The sequence below is a fragment of the Etheostoma spectabile genome, unplaced genomic scaffold (genome assembly GCF_008692095.1).
Source record: "Etheostoma spectabile isolate EspeVRDwgs_2016 unplaced genomic scaffold, UIUC_Espe_1.0 scaffold00004520, whole genome shotgun sequence".
Classification (NCBI taxonomy): domain Eukaryota; kingdom Metazoa; phylum Chordata; class Actinopteri; order Perciformes; family Percidae; genus Etheostoma; species Etheostoma spectabile.
Window position 1 is genome coordinate 1 of NW_022603163.1, and position 12,620 is coordinate 12,620.

The 12,620-nt window shown below is 37.0% G+C and overlaps 1 pseudogene; it reads left to right on the top strand.

Annotated features, from left to right (window-relative positions):
- The first annotated feature begins 863 nt into the window (after window positions 1–863).
- Window positions 864–2,743, top strand: LOC116677189 (cleavage and polyadenylation specificity factor subunit 6-like; annotated as a pseudogene).
- The last annotated feature ends 9,877 nt before the right edge of the window (window positions 2,744–12,620 follow it).

Sequence of the window (12,620 nt, forward strand, 5' to 3'; positions counted from 1 at the left end):
ACTTACAATTAGCAATAATCTACCGCGAGACCTCTTCCCCGGCCATAGGCCACTGGGTTGCCCGATTAACAATGCACCCTCTCAGTTAAGGGTTAATTAAAAAGAGTCCAGCCCTGCAGGCCCCCGGTTTTAAAGAAAAGCCTGCTGAATTAAATTGCTATGAGTGAATCTCATCTGTTCTGTTGCCTTCTGAATTTAATTTGCAGCATTACTTAGTGGCCCTTTAGCTTTGTTGTTCCCTGTACTATGGCTTGCTCTGCCTTATCTGTTTGTGTTATTGCTGTGGTATGCACTTTGTTTTTGCCGTTGTTGGTCAAAAGTCCATAGTGTTAAAAAGAAATCGGCATGAAAATGTCTGCACCTCTTCTTTGCTCTGAAGTCAGCATCAAAATATCTAGCCACCACAGTAGACTGGTCAATCACAGGACATTTTAGAGACCAAGCGGTCCTATTGGCTGTTAAGTTCTGGCATTGCCCATGCAACAACCGGAGAGGGTGAGCTGCAGGAAGAGGTCTCACTCTACTTCCTTTTCTTTTGGTGAACTACACACTGCAGCTTTAATAAATACATATGGGTATCTATATTTGAGGATTTAATCATGGAAAATACTGGCCACTGCAGGATAGCATTTAGAGCTTGATCGATGAATTGGCTGAGCCACTATTTTTATGTTTAAACTAGCCATTTTATTTTAATTAGAAAAGTCTTAGGGATGTCTTACCAGCATACTTATTAGTAGCCAGTATTTTCCATGATACTCTTAATATTTTGGGGAGAACTCTACCTGGTACAACATAAACAAAAGAGAAAGAGTTCACTAAATCTTACTTAGTCTTATACCTCTTTTTTGTGTTCTTTTTAGGTGGAATGCAGGGCCCCCACGTCCTCCTCCCGGGCCACCTGGTCCTCCAGGGCCTCCACTCCTGGCCAGGGCCTCCCCCCTCCCCTCGCTGGTCCTCCAAATCGTGGGGACAGGCCTCCTCCCCAGTTCTCTTCCCTGGTCAGTTTTGCCAGCCTCCAATGGGACCCCTGCCCCCAGCCCACCTCCTCCAGGTTATGGCCCTCCCCCTGGTCCCCCACCCCCTCAACAGGGCCACCCCCCCCCCAGACCCTTCCCTCCACGACCCCTGGTCCCATTGGGCCCCCCATGGCTTTGGCGCCACCTCCACACATGCCAGGTCCTCCACCAGGTGGACCACCACCAGCACCCCATGTCAACCCTGCCTTTTTCCCCCCACCTGGCAACAACAACATGCCCCCAAACGACAGCCGAGGCCCCCCTGGACCAAACGACCCATACGGACGCCCGCCACCATATGAAAGAGGGGACTATGGTCCTGGAGGCCGGTAAGAGGGGTGTTGGGTGTGTAACAAATAATCAAAACAGAAATTCAAATAGTGTTCTGTCACAATATGTCATCAATACAGTAGCGCAAAGTGTTGCTATTTTTATCAAGTGCAAACATTCCGGACTTGCACAGTAAGTTGCTGATTTACACTTTTAAGTTTTGGTTGCAAAGATAACGTCCATATTCACATGCTCTCACCCTTGTGTATATTTAGGGAGATGGAGGCGTCACGGACCCCTCTGAGTGAGGCAGAGTTGAGGAGATCATGAACCGAAACAGGGCCATCTCCTCTAGTGCATATCTCGAGCAGTGTCTGACGCCAGTGCAGGTAACACACATAATATAGAATGCATACAACTGAAAGTACTTATTCTCTGATTTTATGCCAACAAGACAAAAATTAGAAGCCAATTAAAGCTTAATGCAACCTTGTGTTCTCCTCAGCTGACTATGGAAGTGCTATAGAGACCTTGGTGACAGCGATTAGTCTGATTAAGCAGTCCAAGTGTCAGCAGACGACCGCTGTAAGGTCCTCATCAGTTCCTTGCAGGACTGTCTTCATGGCATTGAGTCAAAAAGCTACGGTTCCGCTTCCAGGTAAGATTTTAATTTTGCGCAGTAGCCATTAAATGTGACACTCAAGGTGTTTACAAGCTATTCTAAAAAGAGACCTAAACCATTTGTCAGATATGATATTTTGGACTTAGCACAAAGGTAAAAAAAAAAAAATTGTCCCTGCCGATTTAAAGATGTATGGACTATTTTCTATTCCATTTTATTGGTTTATACTGTAATTCTGACTGTATGTTTATTATTTTTTCCAAATGGGAATTGGCCCTGGTAAGAGTTGATATTTGAAACTTTGAAACCCTGTACACAGTCCAATGATGCTTGTCCATGCCAGGCGAGAACGTTCCAGGGAACGAGACCACAGCCGCTCTCTAGAAAAGAGCCGGCGTCACAAGTCCCGGTCGTGACCGGCATGAGGATTATTACCGAGAACGCAGCCGGGAGCGGGACCGTCATCGGGAGAGGGACCGGGACCGAGACCGGAGAGGGAGAGGGAGTACAGACACCGCTAGGCGAGAAGGGAGGTGGGTACAACGTTTCCCATGGTATTTTATTCACCATAAACTCTTTGTCTTCTTTATCACTACATTCTTCAGACCTGGACCAGGCCAGTCCAGTTCAGGCTCAAATAGCCTAAACTACATGGCAGAAGATGTGTTTGAAAAAGTCTGCTTTGATTGCTTATCTCCTCTCTTCTTAATCAGATTAAAGGTTTCAGTTAAGTTTAGGATTTTCTGTTCCCATTAAATATTTGGTCAACATTTAATCTACAGAGGGCGTGGTATGTTTACTCCCAGAATAATAAATTATCTAGGGAATGTTGTATTGTCCTCATGAGCACAGTCATAAATCATTAAACATTTTTAAAACTTTTGAAGTCTATCTACAGTAAAGAATGACATTCCTTCATTTAAATGCCCCTTTATAAATATATGAGCAAGGGGACAAGGAGAGACGAGGTAAGCAAAGAAAAGACTTCTAAAACTCAGAACTTTAATTTCAGGTAGGTGTAAGGTAAGTCTACTTTTACTAAAATGTCATAATTGGTAATCACAGCTGTGTTGTGTATCTAAATTTCAGACTGTGTAAGAAACATTTACTGTATTCAACATGCAGCATTGCAAAGAAGGGTTTGTAAGAGTTGTATCAATACTGTGTTTCTCTCAAAAAACACACTGATAGTTAATGGAAATTGACTTTGTGGATGCATTACTTTTGGTCTACATGCTTCTGAGGCTGGTGATTTGCAAACTTTGTTGGCCACTTTTTATGTTCTGCCAAATACATTTCAAAATGTGTTACAGAACACATAGCAAGAAAGCAGTACCAGCTCTGTTGTGTTTGGTAAAGTTTTGTGCTAGTTCTGCCTTTTTTTCAGTTTGAAACTCCGTAAATACACCTTTTGCTAATCTTTATCTATCCATGTGGCTCGTAAAAAGTGGAAATTATCAAATGTTTGTTTTTTACCAGCAGCTTTGGCCAGTGGACCAAAGAGCTTCTGGCTTGAATATTAAGATTCAATAATGAATTGCCATTTCATTATGTGTGAGTTTAATTGAAGTGTACTGTGACTGCTGAGTCGGTTTCAGTGTGCTTGTAACAATAGTGTCTTGACGGATTGGCAGGTTTCAGATGTCAAAGTTCCCCAATCAGTTATAGTACTTATTACAGATTCAGCATTTGTGTGGCATATTCAAATTGGATTGGATTTTTTTAGGAAGAAAAAAAAAAAGGCAATGTTCAACTTGTCGATAGTTGACTAATCTACACTTTGTAAATGTTCTATTCACAGTATTTTTGTATAGCAATCCCATTTCAGTTTAAAAGTTGAACATATAAATATCATTGTCGTGTTTATAATGAAGAGAAGGTGAACATTTATTTTTCAGTGTTGATCTGCTGATTTTTGGACAGATTATTTTGGCAATGTTATTGCGCCATATTTGCATTAGGTATATATTAAGGATCAGTGCGTCATTAATTGCCGTAGCTTACAGATATAATTGAGAGAGTAAATTACATGTAAACATTGACTAAACAAATTGAAAGCTAGGATCAGAAAATGTTTTAAGATTTGAAGTTTTTGCCAATTTGTTTTAGTTGAATTGTCAGATTCAGTTAAACTGTATTTTATCTGTGAGAACTTGTAAATAATATTGAAGGTATATATCACATGAAAACTGAACAATTTTTATTGTCAATGCAGCAGATTCATGATTATATGCAAATTGTTATTTCACATTGACTGATACATAGTAGAAATCTACGTTTTAATATTTGTTTTTTTAATGACTCTTGTATGTACCCTGAAATGATATCCAGTGAGGCTGCAGTGTTTTTAAACAACAAATCGTCCTAGATTGGCAGGAGATTATGCAAGTATTAGAGTATTTTGGCTCATAGCATTGTGTTTTGCTGACATTGTGGATATTAAGTCATGTTATTAATTAGTTGCAGATGAATTTATCTAAAACTATAACACCAGCTTGTGCACAATAATATTGATGCCATATTGTCAATGATTTGTTGCTTTCAAATTATTTGAAGTAAATATTATTTAGTCTAATCGTCTGGCTCAGTGTTAGGGTTTCAAACATCATTTTGCAATCTTGGTAGGAAGATGCTTCCTTCTATTGCGTCACTCGGACTTTTGTAAAGTTTTGGAACTCTTGTTGACTTATCTGGTTTGATCGATTTTTGTGTCGTTCTCATGTCTGCCGAAAAACTTAAGATGTCTGTGGTGTTGTGTATAAACCAGTCCTTATAGAGTAGTTTAGTTGGTTACATGGACCCCTACTTTTGCGCATCACCCCAAATGATATTCTCATAATTGTACATTAGCTTTCAGACATAAACTACATTCACACTTAAGACCTTAATGTCTTAATATAGTGACTCTATACATACTATAAACACATTAATTATACATGCACTCTGTCTTAAGCTTTTCTCATACTGAGAAATATTATCTGGGGTGGTTTTCCTTGTGGGGTTGCTGAATCTGAAAGCAGGCGAAACATTAAAAAATACTTAGCTATACCAACAGTTTTTACTGAAAAGTTAGGCTTTCTTTCCACTGGGAACTTCTTTCCAAAAGATGACTTTTAAAAATGTTGTTGGTTATTTTGTTTCCTTTCACCTACATCCTAGCGTTTTTACTTTTATGACTGGCAACAGCTAAATGTAAATACCTTTTTCAAACAAGCATTGCTTTCGATAGTAGCATTGCAACTGCAATCACCGCAGTCTCTAACACATTTTGTTATCTCTGTTAGATAGGAGTTCCCCAGTGGGCACAGGGCCTAATCACTTTTGTTAATTTGTAGGTGCCAAAAATGCACTTGAGTATCTTTTACCTAAATGTGTCTAGCTATATAAATCCGCCTTTGCATTCAGTCTGATATCTTAGAGCATTGTCATCAGAAAAAAAGAACTAAGCATATTGCTTTTAATCCTGATGATAGATTGGCTATTTATTATGTCCACAGATAAGCTTTAACACTGTTATCTGTTCATATTGCCATGGGGAAATGACCACCAGGCCGAAACTTTTTTGCTACCTCTTCAGTCTGTCTGCAGGTGCATGTGTGCTGGGGATCACAGTCCTTTTCAAACAAGCATACTATTTGGTCAGGTAAAACCAGGGTCAAGCAGAGTTTTCTTTACTAGTCAGCAATAAGCAGTCATACACATTTAAATAACAGGGAGGATTAATTGTGTACTTGAATAGGCATGACTCTGAAAGATGGCCTATGAGCAGATTATAGAATTAGCCGTATCGATAAAGTTTTTTTTTTAATTTTTCTTAAACATGAGCGCCTTGGTGTTCATGCCATTCTGAAACCATAAGATAATTACAAATTGGACTTAATTTGGCTTGGGTAAAACTATTGTAGACAGTTGTAATGCTTTATTTTTGTTAAGTTACCAGGTTATTATTCAATAAATCAACTACGTAGTTATCGCAGCGTCTATTTAAAAAAACAAAAAGTTGGAGGTCTCAGAGTAATTCATGGACTGTTTGACCCTGGTTTAGCTCTGTCCTGTTTCATTTCCATGCGGTATTAGCTGGCATCATGCAGCATATTTTATATTTTCTATGAACTGCAATCTTCTATAATGAATGTAGGTTCAAGTAGAGATAAGTTGGTCTGATATATGGATGTAATTCACCGTTAACAAAAGTTCAGTCATGCCCCCTCCCATTTATACCGGATGTTATGGTCCCTTTTAAATAATAGTGGGACAAAGAGTACATTGAGTTTGACTACTGTGTTTTGTAAAATATTGTTATGGTCAGTTAAACTGTTATGTCTGTAGCTATGCATCGTGTAAAAACCACTTTTTTTTCTTCTTTTTTCTTTTTCTTTTTAACAGCAAAAAACGTATCAATAAATCAAAGTTTCAATATTCATTTGAATCTTTGAACAATGCAAAATCATCTGTACTTATTTGGCATGCCTGTAAGTAAGGCCTTTGGTGCAGATACCAGTTTTAATTCACTCTGAGGCAAAACTTACATTACCAAGGCCTATTAAATTAGACTTTATAGTAATAGAAAACCTAGCAAATTCAAACAACACTTATCAGAATGGTTCAATGTCGTTTAATTTGATAACTTTACCATTTCTGTTAAGAGAAATGTAATCCATTGAGTAGATCATTGTTGGTAGTCTAACTGCCATTTATAATTATTTTAAAGAGCCTGCTTTTCCAGTTTCCGGTACCTTGCATGCTTGACTTTGTCTTTCTCATTTTAAGTGTAAAATATTGCAGCTTATTGGCTGGCATATATATATATACACATATATATTATATATTAAAATATGTGTGTATGCTTATGGCAACCATATCACTGGGTATTGTGAAAAGTGTATCTGAATCAGAAGCGTTCCTACCTCTTCATAGTTTTGTGTGTTTGTCTATCGCTCTTTTTTGTCCTTTCTGTGTCTCTTACTCCTATATTTCTTAATTTCCTGAAAAATTTGTTGTGTGACAACCATTTATGCAGTGTTTCTATGTGATGTGTCACAGTGTTAAAGTTTTCAATGTTTAGTTTTAGCTCTGTACCTATTTCCTACCATTACCAGTTGGTTGTAAGAAAAACATTTTTCTTGAATAGCTGAATGACAAACATAGGGTCCATTTTGCTATGGTTGTGAGAAGTAGCTGAAACATGGGGAAAAAATCTCTTTTAACATTTGTAGTTAAGATATTAAAATACAACTACTAGGGTGTGCATCTCTCCCTTATAAAAGGATTAGATCTGTATCTAGATGTATGGGCTACAATGCAGTTCAGGGATGACAAATTTTAATCTGGAACGATTCAGTTGGATTCAATGTTGAAACAATTTGGTGCGATGCGATATAATTCAATCTGATAGTGTATATTTGTTTAATGTACACACATTCATTTCCCATTATAATTAAACAAATTCAATAAAAGAAACATTGCCTACCTTTAATATATATTTTGTAGAAGGGACCTGGGAATTGTAAAGCTAGTACATGCTAACTTCAACTTAATAGCCAGCCTCTTATAACCATAACATCCACGTCAGCTCCATAATATGTGAAACCTTGCTGCTGTAATCTTAGTAACTCAAACATAGGTCAACGTTACGCAGCCATTGTGAGTACTCCAATAATAATCATACAGTAAACGGGAGTACACTGTGCACATTAATATGTTGTGAGCATTAGCATGTGTCCAGCCGGCTTTTGGGCTAATATAACTGAACACTCTAACTTAACACACCCAAATAATATCCATACACATTTATGCAGACGACTAAAATGTTTTTAAACACACACAGCAATCTTTTACAAAACCACTGGTGATAGGAATATTTATGACCAATTTCTAGACTTTGTTTTTTTGCAAATCACACAAAAAGACAAAATGCTACATTGCAGACTGATCCTGTAAAGCCAAGTGCACACTATTGGCTCAATTCAGCTAGAGGATAAGAAGATGCATTTTGTTCATCCCAGCATAGCTTTGCTATTTAGATCCTATAAACATTTTCCCTCGCGTCCATCGCTGAATTTTATTTAGTATACTGTTGACATTGTATAACAAATGTCAAACTTCATTGTCCTGAGTCTATACATTTATATATATATTATAATGAATGTCAATTCTTGTCTGTCATGCAAGCATTTATATATGAATTTTTAACTGGCATATAAACAATTTTCAAATCAATGTTTTAAAGAAACTGATTCTTAAAATGGCTCAACTGCACATTGTTTGTCCAGTGTGTACATACTGACTACGTTGCCATGCACAAATTATTAAAGACTATTCCTAGTGAATGTTTACATTGCTAATGAAAATGAATATTCCATTAATATACCAGTTTACATGCAGCCATGCATACTCTGTTTAACAAAACGTAAAATACTTTTTTTCACTGTACACAGCCTCCCTCTTTTATTCCTTTAACCAACTATGGAATGTCGGCTTTTCTTTTGGGCATGCATCTTTACCCCCCCTTACAAACTGCGGTAAAACTTCCAGTTGAGGTGCATATTCGGATGCACTGAATACTTAATGCTTCTAAAAACCCGAATAATATTGGCATTTCTCATGTCTTAATCGGAAAACGCTACATTCGAAATAAAGCGTAACTTCGGAATATCCTAACAAAATATGCTGTTTACATGAACGGTATCAAATTCGAAATGAAAGTGGAATATTAATGTGCATGTTAACGTAGTCACTGATGTGAATATTTCCTGTTCAAGTTTGCATGACAATGTTTCTGTCTGCACCAGGGTTGGGTGCATTACACAGTCAACTGAGCATTAAGAAAAACAAAAGTTTATGTCCTTACAGGGTATTTTACAATTTGTGCCTCATTTTCAGAGACTAGGTTTGCTGACCACCCCTTGTGACAATAACTTGTTAAGTACATTGTTAAGTACGGTGGACTTGGACAACTCCAACCTTGTGACTCAGTGATGGTGAATTGAACCCAGCCCCCTTGTGCACTATGTATGTGTAGTCTAGAAGTTGAATGATGAGGGGGGGAAAGTGTTCACTGTTGGGCTGCCTCGAAACCAAACTCCACCCTTCGTTCCACCTTTCAGCTTACGAGGATCAAGGATGGATGTAAGGAAAAGGGAAAGAATTTCAATGCGCCACCACCTCCTTACCCTGCATGACCGGACAAGATTACAACCACCACCTCTTCCTCCATCTCTCCTCTCCACCTATCCATCTCTCTTGTCTGTTCATCTTTGCTGCTGAATAAGAGCAGTGGATGGAAGACCCTGACCTGTGTAAGGCTTTGTTATCCAAACATCTATACTCATGGTAACTAAGACAAAAGAGAAAAAAAAAAAAACTTTCCAAACAGTTCTTTTATTTTTATGGTTTTATTTGACATGAAGATGACTGGTGATGCTTATTTTTTTTTATTTTTTTTGCGAAGAAACAATAAATTGTCCCTCACATCCCTAACAAAAAGACAAACATTACAGCCTTTTTTTTCTTTTTTCCCCTGGCTCGCTGTACTGTGTACATTCAGTTTAGTTTTTATAGGGTACAGATTTGATTGTTTCCCCACCCCCCTTTCTCATTTTCTTTATTTTTGTTGTTAGAATGTTTGTAAATGTCTCTGCTTTGATTGAAAACTAGATGGTGTTGTATAAAAAATGTTTACTGAGGTTCTCGATGAATTTGGTGAATTCCTCTACATGTTTGGCTCATTTATATTAAATGTGTATTTGGACGGCAAACTGTTTTCATATTAAATTGGTCTATAATTAGATCACATAGTTTTAGCTGTATTAGCATGCGGCTTCATGGTTTGCAATATGTTTTGTGTGTATTCAAATGGATTAAACATTTACAAGGTAAGACAAATTAGACGAATGTACTTTTATTTGCAATGTGAGTTGATGGGTGGATGGGAAGACACTATACCTTGTCTACATGTACATGCAGCTCTTTGAATAATTTTGGTCAGCCCTGAACAACACACTGTAAACCTAAAAAACAAATACTGTTCACAAAGCAGTCTCTATTGTGTGTAATCACACACTGAATGGCTAAATACCAAGAACATACAAATTGTCTTTAAAATGTATGTTGATGTGAATCTATTCGTACTTGATTTAGTATTCTAATTGAGCTGCCATTGTAGTTAAAATGTGGTTGGTGGCATTGGTCATCCTTCAAATATCAATCCCATTTGGTAATTTGCCATTACAAGTAAATGTGGGGTTTTTTTTGCTCCTCTGTTTCCGCACTAAACATGTTTTGCATGTTTATTTTTAGGACTACGGTGTCATAAAAATAACACATTTGGTGCTACTGGCACTATATGTGCAATTGTTAAATATGGATATGCACCATAACATTGTCATTATATGCAAGGCAATGTGTCTTTTATTCCACCATGTTCATGTCTTGCACTTTTGTTGAAATAGACTGTGATTGTCACTTTGTGATACAGAGCTTTTGGTTTTTAGTATTTAAGATTATCGGTTAGACAAAATATGCAGTTGCAGATCTTTTTTTTACTCTATGGTCAATTTTTACAAAAAATATACTAGGCCTAGATGACTTAATATTGAACCTGTGGGGTTTGACTTGCGGGGGGTGCTATTGCAGTTTGTTCCTTTTGCACTCCCTAACAAAGGAATATGGATAAAATGAGTAATAACACTGAACAAGTCCTGTTTATATGGTCCACAATAACTCCGTTTACTGTAAGAATCCGTGTTTTTTTTGACTTACTGGAGATTATTGGTTTCCTTGTCTAGATTTTCTTTTTGTTTTTCTTTTGTTTGTTTTGTCCATCTCGGTTCAAATTCATGGCCATCCCCTGAAATATTTCATGTCTTAAAGTATTTGATTGTAAAGATTGTGGACCCTACTGCTACAAGGATCACTTTGAACTTTGAAAGATGTGAATCAGACTGTAACGTCATCCAAACGTTTTTTAATACCCTAATGAGCTCTTGATTGTATTCTTATTCTATCAGTATACTTCAAAAAGAGTGTTATATTCACTTATATTAATCAATTTGCTCCCATAACCTTGTAGAAGAGTAATGAAGCATTGTAAATTGGGTTTTTGTACAGAAACGTGGGACATTTTGCACTTAAGGGGGATAACTCTTTCTTTCCCCCTTCTGGTATACCTATAAGACTTGATGCCTTACAAATTTGAGTCTTATGTACATTGACCTTTGTGATCTGTGCAAACTCCTAATTCAGCGCCAGTCAATGTCATCCTTAACAGATGTCTAATCAGCCAGAATAAGAACATGTTTGTGCAAGGTTTTCAGTAAGAATACTTGGGTGTCGCTTTGCCTTGTGCTGACTTCTCTCCACAGCACTGAAGGTAAGTGTTTTCAGTTCTACATCACAAGAAGTTAAAACAGTCCAGTCCAGAGGAAGTCTGGCTGACTTCTGCCTCTAGCCAGACCAAGACTCGCAAGAAGCTGGAATCTTTCTTTCGGGGGTTTTCAGTATTTGACTTGCACGGTGTAATGGTAGGATATATTTTCACTCATTACCTGATCTTCAGTTACTTTTTTAATTGCCTGTAACAGTTGTTTAGAAATTTAGCCATGTGACCCCATGCTGAAACTCCACAAAGGTGTAAAATGGACAAAATGTATAACTTTATAGTGATATTTACAGTGGAGAGTTGGCTGTCTGTAACTGTAATCAGCATAGCTATGCACTTCTCAGGGCACCTGACATTAAAAAAGAGTTGAGTATCCATTATTGTTACTTTGGTTTTTAGATTAATGGGGTAATATCTAGATTATTTCTAGGGACTTGTTCCATTTCTTGTTCTAATTACACATTTCCTGTCAGGGAAAGGCATTTGATAGCTAAAAGTAATGAAATGGTTATTGGTCCCAAAAATAAAACCTTTCTAAATTCAATTTGGTTTTGTGGCTTTCCTTTGTATATTATGCATCTGATAAGTTTTCAGAGTGGGCATCAGGGAAGAGATTTTCAATTATAAGCCAACCAATATAATTTATAGTATGCCTTGAGTAGGAAACAATTTTTCAAAATGTTTTCTATCCAGTTATTTTTAAGGATTTTAAACAGGTGACTACACATTTTTAAAAATCTAAAAGATGCTAAGATTTATTATTTTGTAGGCAAAATGTATTGCAAAGTCATATTAAATAGAAGTTTGTTTTTAAATATTTGCATAAAACTGTAAAAATGCCTAAAAACTTCTCTAATTTATGGCCATTATCCACAGGGTCTTTAAAAAGCTGTAAACCCTTGGACTGAATGTATTGTAATAGTGCTAACCTGCTCCGTTAGTGATCAACTAGGGACACATTCTCTAGTAGGCATCATTAACTTATTGTCACATAGTGACGTGCATGTTACATGTGTATTGCGTTATAAAATTTTATTTTACATTTATTTTGTGTAATCTCGGTTACTTGCCCTCAATTGTACCTCCGAAAACTAAAAGGTTGATATGAGGGAAGTTAATCAAGAAAACCAACTGATCGTGCTTACAAGTAGTTTCAAACGCCCATAAGATTTACGTTGAAGCAGAACTGTAAGAGTTTTCTCTTGCACAGGTTTCCTTATTTCACCATTTTGTGCAGATACAGTAATTTGGTCAATTACTTAACAATGTTAAAAATTAAAGTGATGTAGTAGACCAAACTATGGTTTATATATAAGTTGTTACATGCAAC